The sequence below is a fragment of the Alligator sinensis genome, unplaced genomic scaffold, assembly GCF_000455745.1.
Source record: "Alligator sinensis unplaced genomic scaffold, ASM45574v1 scaffold1118_1, whole genome shotgun sequence".
In the NCBI taxonomy this organism is placed as follows: Eukaryota; Metazoa; Chordata; order Crocodylia; family Alligatoridae; genus Alligator; species Alligator sinensis.
In genome coordinates this window covers 372396-381931 of record NW_005842070.1, presented here as the reverse complement: position 1 = coordinate 381931, position 9536 = coordinate 372396, and positions in this window count along the sequence as shown.

Here is a 9536-nt window from a genome sequence, read left to right as displayed (position 1 = left end):
CTTCAGTGTGCTTAGGAGTCTAGTCAATGATGCACTGTAGGATAAGAGTATTGGCAAGATGGAAGTCCAGGAAGGGTGGTAGTTTCTAAAGGCAGTGATCCTTCAGGCACAGAGGGAGACTATCCCAGTACGAAAGAAAAGGGGGAAAGGAGCTAAAAAACTTTGTTGGCTAAATAGGGAAATCCAGGGGAGCCCAAGGGCAAAAAAGAAGGCATATAGGCAGTGGAAGCAGGGGTCATATAGGCAGTGGAAGCAGGGGCACCAAGGAGGAGTATACATACTTGGCCCACATTTGCAGGGAGGCAATTAGAAAGGCCAAAGAAACTACAGAGCTGAGGCTGCCAACACAAATTAAAGACAACAAAAAGTCTTTTAGGTATGTAGGGAGTAAAAGAAAGGCACAGGGCAGCATAGGATCCCTACTGAACAAGAAAGAACAATTAGTGACATAGTAGAGGGGGACAAGTCTGAGCTATTCAATGAGTTTTTTGCCTCGGTGTTCTTGAACAGGGATCAAGATAAGAGAACCCTAATGGGTTCTTAGATGGGCATCAGAGGAACCCCAGCCCAACAACTGTTGATGCTGACTTGGTGCATTGTCACTTGGATGGACTGGATGTGTTCAAGACAGCAGGCCCAGATGAGTTTCATCTGAGTATACTGAAGGAATTGGCCAATGTCATAGCAAATCCACTGGCACAGCTGTTCGAGCACTTGTGGCGCTCGCATCAGGTCCTGGAGGACTGCAAATGGACCAATGTGGGCCCTATTTTCAAGAAGCGGAGGAAGGAGGATCCAAGTAATTAAAAGCCAGTCAGTCTCACCTCCATCCTTGGAAAGGTCTTTGAAAAGATTATGAAGGATCATATTTGTGGGAGTCCATCAGGAAAAATAACGAGGCAGGGCAACCAACATAGATTCATAGCAGGTAGATCATGCCTTACTAATTTGGTTTCATTTTATGACCAGGTCACAAAATGCTTAGATGCAGGAGTAGAGGTGGATGTCATTTTCTTGGATTTTTAGCAAGGCTTTCGATATGCTGGTGTCCTGCAGGATTCGGTCCTTGGACCCGTACTCTTCAATATCTTCATCAGTAACTTGGATGTGGGGGTGAAGTGTACTCTGTCCAAGTTTGCAGATGATACTAAATTGTGGGGTGAAGTACACACTCCAGAGGGTAGGGAACGATTACAGGCAGACCTGGACAGGTTAGAAAAGTGGGCAGTACACAATAGGATGCAGTACAAGAAGTACAAATGCAGAGTGCTGCACCTAGGGCACAAAAATATCCAGCACATCTACTGGCTAGGAAGTGACCCTCTCAACAGCGGAAAGGGGTCTCAGACTCATAGTGGACTCCAAGATGAACGGGAGTCATCAGTGTGACAAAATCATCAACAAAGCTAACCGGACTTTATCATGCATCAGCAGATGTATGACAAATAGAACCACAGAGGTGATGCTTCCCCTCTATGCGGCATTGGTCAGACCACAGTTGGATTCCTGCATCCAGTTTTGGGTATCATACTTCAAGAAGGATGTGGATAGACTTGAGAGGGTCCAGAGGAGGGCCACTCATATAGTTAGGGGCTTACAGGACAAGCCCTATGCATAGAGACTGAGGGATCTGGACCTCTTCAGCCTCCGCAAGTGAAGGCTGAGAGGTGATCTTGTGGCCGCCTACAAATTCATTAGGGGGGGCGCAGCAAGGAACCGGAGATGCTCTGTTCACCAGGGTGCCTCTTGGGGTAACAACCAGCCTGGAGAGGGTTCAGATGAGGGCCACCCACTTGGTGAGAGGGCAGCAGGACAGGCCCTACGAGGAGAGACTGAAGGATCCAAAACTGTTCAGCCTCAGCAAGAGGAGGCTGAAGGGGGCCCTGGTGGCTGCCTACAAGCTCATCAGGGGAGATCAACAGAAAATAGGTAGAGCCCTATTCTCCCCAGCACCACCTGGAGTGACAAGGAACAATAGTAATAAGCTGATGGAGAATAGGTTTAGGTTAGAGATCAGAAGGCAATATTTTACAGTTAGGGTGGCCAAAATCTGGAACCAACTTGCCAGGGAAGTGGTCCTCGCCCCTACCTTGGGCAAATTCAAGAGGAGGTTGGATGATCACCTGTCTGGGGTCTTGTGAACCCAGCATTCATTCCTGCCTGTGGAAGGGGGTCAGGCTAGATGATCTGTTCAGGTCCCTCCTGACCCTAGCTACTATGAAACTATGAAACAGTATGGGGTCACAAACTGACAGAGAGCAGATTTAGGCTGGACATCTGGAACAACTTCTTCACGGTAAGGGTGGCCAAAATTTGGAATGGGCTTCCAAGGGAGGTGGTGCTCTCCCCTACCTTGGGGGTCTTTAAGAGAAGGCTGGATAGGCATCTGGCTGGGGTCATCTGAACCCAACACTTTTTCTTGCCCAGGCAGGGAGTCAGACTCAATGATCTGTTGAGGTCCCTTCCGACCCTAGCATCTATGAATCTATGAGTTTTCACAATTTTTTTCTTGATGTTTTAATTTCAAAATGTAATTTGAATTAGAAACCCTAATTAGCTTCTCAAGAGACCTAGTCAGTTATCAATGCAGACACATCATGTCTTTTGATACTAATCACAGTGAAAAAAAACAGAAGTCTCTCTCAAAAAAGCAAGTCTCCAAAAGATTCAGAATGAAAATTCTTGTGTAAGCCAGCTCTTTGCTAATATATTCTTTTCCTGTTGCTTCAAGTGACAAAATCTAACAATTAAGCACAATAGAGCCCTTAAAACACTGAGTTTATTTCTTACAGGAGAATTTGGCACAAATGGCGCTCAATCTGAATTCTGAATTTTTAATTATCGCTTTTAGAAACAATAGTAAGATTTAAGTATTTCATGAAAACTGTTGGTTTGGATCCCCTGTTTAGAAGTATTTGTTTATCTTTCTGATTGTTTCAAAAGCTATCTTTTTTAAATCACCTCACATACCTTTTTAAGGTCTGTCATTTTCCCTTTTAAAAATGTGAATGAAAAATTGAATTGTATTTGTATTGGGTTTTTTTTCATTTTGAGTTATACGGAAAACTTCTAGAGTGTATGTGAGAGGAGGGAATAGGAAAGCAAAAGAAGTGATAAGGAAAATATAAATGGAAAATTTTCATTTTAAAAAACAAAGAACCATTTTACAATATCTCTTAAGTCGTTGGAGAGGTTCTGTGCAACTGGTAGTAACATAAAATGTACTTTCTTACTACACATAACCTGGATTCATAGGGATACACAGCAGAATAACATACTTAAAAGGGGGATACAACATCCAACATTTGAGAAGGGCTGTTACTATAGAATAACTCACGCATCATGAATACTATCTGAGAAAAAAAACAAAAAGAAGTTGTCTTTGATTTTCCTTCATCCAGGTTTTGCTTTCAGCTTTAGGACTGAATCAACAATTAGTTTCACCTCTGACAGACAGTCATCTATACAGAGGAATAAGAGCTGACATTATAACTGCTTTGCCTTTCAGCTACTGAATCTCATGAGAATTTTAGTAACCATGCTGTCCTTTTAATATTTTCCCTGGGACTCTAAAGAATTTACCTTTAGACTGCCATGTTGGGCATTTCTTTTTCATCTTCTTTTGAAGATTGTACTAATTCAGTGTAGTAACGTACATAATGAAGGGGAATCCTAATGAGTTACATTCATATTCTACTTGACATGCATTAATCTGATGAAGTGCAATGTTGATCATGATAATTTCCTATGTTTTTATGGAGCTTTTTATTCTATAAGATCCTAAACTGCTTTACATCCACTACTGAAAAACACAAATGTCACCAATGCATTAAGAAATTCTTTTTCTCAGTATAATAGCACAATTAGTGCAGGCTTGCAGTCATCAGTAGGGTTCATTTTGAATTCAGCATGTATGTTTGTCCTTAAAAATTACAGTGACAGGCACTGTAAATACCTGAGACAAACAATATGTGCGTGCAAAGGTCTTTAAATTTTGGTGCAAGCCCATAAAATACTTATGTATGACCTATGCATATGCACATATATCCTAGAGTTTAGCACCAGCTGGGAATATGTGCTTAATCTTATTTTTCAGATTATTTACAATTGTCACAAAAATCATTTGGATGCTATTTTCACTGCCTTTTACTAAAAGAAGTATCCTTGAAAGGGCAAAGCTAATGGAGGGATGAACTTAAAAGGATGTGCAGGACAGTAAGTGAGGAGGTGAACAAAGGTGGCTGGTTTAGGGTTTTACCCTCTGAAGGAGCCCTAAGAAGACCTACTTGTGTGGTCCACCTGTATTAGCTTTCTGAGAGAGGATGAAGAACTGAAGAGAAGTTTAGATGGAAGCAAAGCATAAGGCCAATACACGTCTAAGGGGTTTTGAGTTTTGCTCAAGACATCAGGGAGAAATCCAATGACTAGCTGAACTGAGGGAAGAGGACTGAAGCTGATAAGAGCCCAAGAGAGGTGGAAGATATCATGTTCCCTATGTTCATAGGTCCTAGTTACTAGAACATTGTTCCCTTGGAGATGCTGGAACTATGTTGTGACTTGGACAGAAATCTAAATCACCACCATAGCAGACAGTAGAAAATTTGCTATGACAAAGTTGACACCCATGCTCTAACTGTGTTCTGGTAGCAGAGATACAAATCAGTTCTGACTAGGGGTAGTCATTCAAGTGTTCTGTAGGTCTGTTTATAAGAGTGGATGTAGTAACTAAGGCTGTGAGAAGTTTTGGTCCCTGATTTGATTCGGCCTGATTCAGTGGCCAAATCTCCGAATCCGAATAGAATCACAGAACCCTTTAATCTCTCTGAATTGAATCAGAACCCTTCGAATTAATTTGGAGAGATTTGAAAAGATTCAGCGATTCAGATCTAGACAGCTTTAAATGTTTTTTCTACATACCTCTAGGTAGCAGGCAACTCGTGAATGCTGCAGTGCTGGGGCACAGGAGTGCAGGGGGCTCCCCAGTCCGGTCAGCAGCAGACCCAGAATCACTTCTGGTCTACTTCCAGGTCTTCCAGGGAGCACACTGGGGGACTCCCCCGTGCCTCCCTGGCTTGGCAACTGGTGCCCCCATGGCCAATTGCTGAGCTGGGAGGGACACAGAGGGCCCAGCATGCTTCCTGGCGGACCCGGAAGTGGACTAAAAGTACTTCCAGTCCACTCCCGGGTTTGCTGCCGAGCACATGGAGGGGCCCCCCCTCGCACTCCTGTGGGACACTCCATCTGCTTCAGCATCGTAGCATTTACAAGCCACACTGGTACCTCAAGGTATGTAGAAAAAAAATTTTAACCTGTGTCTATGTCTGAATCACTGATTCTCTGAATCGGCATCAAATCTTCAGGTTTGGATTCAGCAGAACCAAATCAAGGACAGTGATCTGAATCAAAGAATTGAATCACTGTCCCTGATTTGGGCTGAATCCAAATCAGAATCAAATAGGGTCCACTTTGAAAACCCCTAGTAGTAACCCCAGTATCTTGACTAAATTCCAATTGATGTCATTACTTTCTGCCTTCTTAAATTTTCTTTGCAGATTCAAGTGGATACCGTATTCTTTATTTCCTGTCCTGGGTTGCCCCATACTGGTGTTAAATTGCATGCGTTCCATTATAGTGGTGGTGGGGATACCTCTACTACAGATGGGTTCGAGCTATGTAACTTAGATCTGGATATTTATTGCTTGCTACTATGTTGTTACAAAGAGAGAAAGAAAGAGAGACCATTTCACAATAAAATTCAGGTTTGCATGCCATCGCTACTCCTTTTTGATTTGCTGCAATCCCTCCCTGGGGTGTTGAACAGCTTATTACTTAAACTTTGCAAAGCACTTTGGGTGCCTATAAATGTGCTCCATGTTCTAACTAAAACATTCTAATTAGAACATGTTGGAGCAGACTCAATTAATCGAACACTAATTAGAACACTTCAGTACAGCTCACTGTCGCATGTTTCATAGTAGCTAGGGTCAGGAGGGACCTGAACAGATCATCTAGCCTGACCCCCTGCCACAGGCAGGAAGGAATGCTGGGTTCACAAGACCCCAGACAGGTGATCATATAACCTCTTTTTGAATTTACACAAGGTAGGGGTGAGGACCACTTCCCCGGGAAGTTGGTTCCAGATTCTGGCCACCCTAATTGTAAAATATTGCCTCCTGATCTCTAACCTAAACCTATTCTCAATCAGCCTATTACCATTGTTCCTCATCACCCCAGGTGGTGCTGGGGAGAATAGGGATCTTCCTATTTGCTGATGATCTCCCCTGATGAGTTTGGAGACAGCTACCAGGTTCCCCCTCAGCCTCCTGTTTCCGAGGCTGAACAGGTTCAGGTCCCTCAGTCTCTCCTCATAGGGCCTGTCCTGCTGCCCCCTCACCAAATGGGTGGCCCTCCTGTGAACTGTCTCCAGGCTGGCCACATCTTTTTTAAAGTGCAGCACCCAGTAGTGGACGCAATACTCCAATTGCAGCCTGACCAATGTCACTTCATCTGCGGCCTGACCAAAGTCGCATAGGGGGGGAATATCACCTCTCTGGACCAGCTTGAGATGCATCTTTGGATGCATGACAAGTTATGGCTGTCCTTTCTGGCTGCATTCTGGCATTGGCAACTCATGTTCATCTTGGACTCAATAAAGTCTCAGGGACTGTTACCCTTTGGGCCTGGAGGATTGCCCCCTTAAGGTATGACCATCCCTCATGGACTCCCATCTCCTCTACCTTCTGGGCCCTAGTGCCTCCCCCCTACTAATCTCTGAAACTCATTGAAGTCAAGGGCTTTAGTCTTGCTATAAGCCCTTGACACCTTGCGCTGGATAGTGAATTCCAGCAGGTGATGATCACTATTGTCCAGGTGGTCAAGGACCTGCAGTTCCCTCACCAGGTCATCCCCAGTGGCCAGGACCAGGTCCAGCAAGGCGTTACCCCTAGTGGGGCTGTGCACCTACTGGATAAGGTGAAGTTCCTGTAATATAGCCAGGAACCTATGCAAGCAGTCAGACCTGGCTGTCTGCTCCTCCCAGCAAATGTCTGGGTAGTTTAGGTCACCCATGACAATGACATCCCTTGACCTAACTACCTCCATAAGCTGACTGGAGAAGTCCCGGTCCAGCTCTTCCCCCTGGTTGGGTGGTCTGTAGTAGACACCCACCGTAAGGTCCCTTTCACCACGCCCTCCTTGTAGTTTGACCCACAGTGTCTCCGCCTGACCCTCCTCTAACCCAAAGCTAATCCTTGATGATATGAGTTGCTCTTTGACACAGAGCACGACCCCCCCCAGCCTTTCCTCTCTGTCCTGTCCCTTCTATATCGGGTGTATCCCTGAATGCCCACCACCCAGTTGTGGGTAGGGTCCCACCAGGTTTATGTGAGCCCTACTAAGTCTGGATTCTTATTCGTAATCAGGAGGCACAGTTCCTCCTGCTTGCTGCCCATACTATGAGCAGTGGTGTAGAGGGACTTGAGGCCTCCTGAGGGTGCACGCGCCTCCCCCCTACGCCCAGGACTGTTGTGGCCCCCTACTCCCAGGACATTGTTGGTAACCTGGGCGTCCCTTTCTCTTGTCACCCTGTATGCTGGTGAAGCATCCTCTCCACTCGAAGCGGCCCCTTCCCCCAGCGAAGCTAGTTTAAAGCCCGCCGTACAAGATCAGCCAAACTAGAAGAAAAAAATATGTTTGCCCTTAGAGGAGAGATGAAGCCCATCCCACCCCAGCATGCCCTCCATACAGAAATATGGGTCGTTGTTAAAAAACCCGAAGCCCGCCTCATGGCACCAGCTCCAAAACCACCGGTTAACTACATCAATGTAGGCCTCATGATGCCTACCCCGTCCACTTACCAAGTGAATGGAGGAAAATACCACCTGAGCTCCCATCTTCTTGACTTGGTGTCCCAAGGCCTTGTAGTCTTCCATGTTGTTTGGCCTTGTAGTCTTCCATGATGTATTAAGCATCCCACATTTCAAAATAGCCATGGGGGTGCTTTAACAAAAACTCATTGAATGAATCGCTCTCCAGGAAGCACTCTAATTAAAACGCCCCCTCCACCATCCCCCTCCTCCACCCTGGAGAAAAGGATCCTATGAAACACCTGACCAGCTGCAAAGTATTAATCCATATTTACAATACAGCCACCATCACAAGTGGTACTATGTAATAGCTGTGTTGCCAAGGAATTGAACAGATAAGAAGCCCAGCTGCTATTTCTCCTCTAAAGGATTATCTCCAAAACAAGGCTGGAGGCACTGGGGAAAGGGCTAGTGTTGAGAAAATGTGTAGTGTAGTATTTGATGGCTTTTTATTACCTCCTAGGGTTTCCAAGACTCACCAGTTCCATGTGATCAGTTCCTTAATGGGGTTCATAGGGTCTCTTACTTCTCTTTTCTCCTTCAGATTCTATAGAACCTAATTCTTCCCCCACCCTTGGACCTCATATGATCATTTACTACATCTGTATAAAGTGGGTGCAAAATCAGACCATGCTGATCTGTAAGTGTTTAGTACCCACTTTGTGTGGATGTCCTTGATGACACAAGATGGAAGGTGGTCAGTGAAGTGCCAGGGAGCCTGTTATTCCCCTGTATGGGTCTGGTTTCCCTGCCTGTGATTAAACAGGGGGTTTAGTCTCATAAGGTGCCTATACACATGCTCCGATGTGTTCTAATTAGAGTGCATCAGAGCAGGCTCTATTAATCCAGTCTGCTGGAGCATTCTAATTAGAATACTCCAGCATGCTGCTGCATCACATGAATTCAGCATCCTGATCACGTGAATTCAGCATCCTGCATTTCAAAACAGCGGCAAGGGCGAGCTTTCATTAAAGCAACCCCATGGCCATTTTGAAATGCTGGATGCTGAATGCACAATGCTGCAGTGTTTTAATTAGAGTGGCTCTCCAAGAGCCACTCTAAAATGCTCCCACCCACCCTAGAAAATGTATATAGACACTCATAGGATATAGATGACAACTCATACCCTGGTTTCTATCACATAGCCTTTCTCACCATGCCTTTGCTGTTTCTTCAGGCTAGATTGAGCTACAATGTAAATATTAGGGCTCTGCAAAATTTCACCAGCTGTTTCATTTTGAGCTCAAAACAGCAAAATTGAAACAAAATGAAGGACTTTGAAACAGCCTTGAAATGAAATGAGGCCAGTCAAAATGTTTCAAAAGTTTTGAAATATTTTGAGTTTCAAAGCCGCAGCCAGGTGGCAGGAGGCAGGGGAGAGCCAGGGCTGTGCTCCCAGCAGCTCCACAGCCCCATGTAGCTCAGCCAGGCAGGAAGAGCAGCCCTGGCATTCCCCACCTCCCACCACAAGGCTGCACTCTGTGGGGCTGGCAGAATTGATGGAAGTGCAGCATTGACTCTGCCTGCCTCCCACCACCAGATTGCACTCCCATTGGCTCGACCCGCCCCATGGAGCCCAGCCCAGTGGCAAGAGGTAGACAGAGCCAGAGCTGCACCCTGCCTCCTGCCACTGGGCTGAGGTCCACCGGGCTGAACCCACCGGAGCGGGGG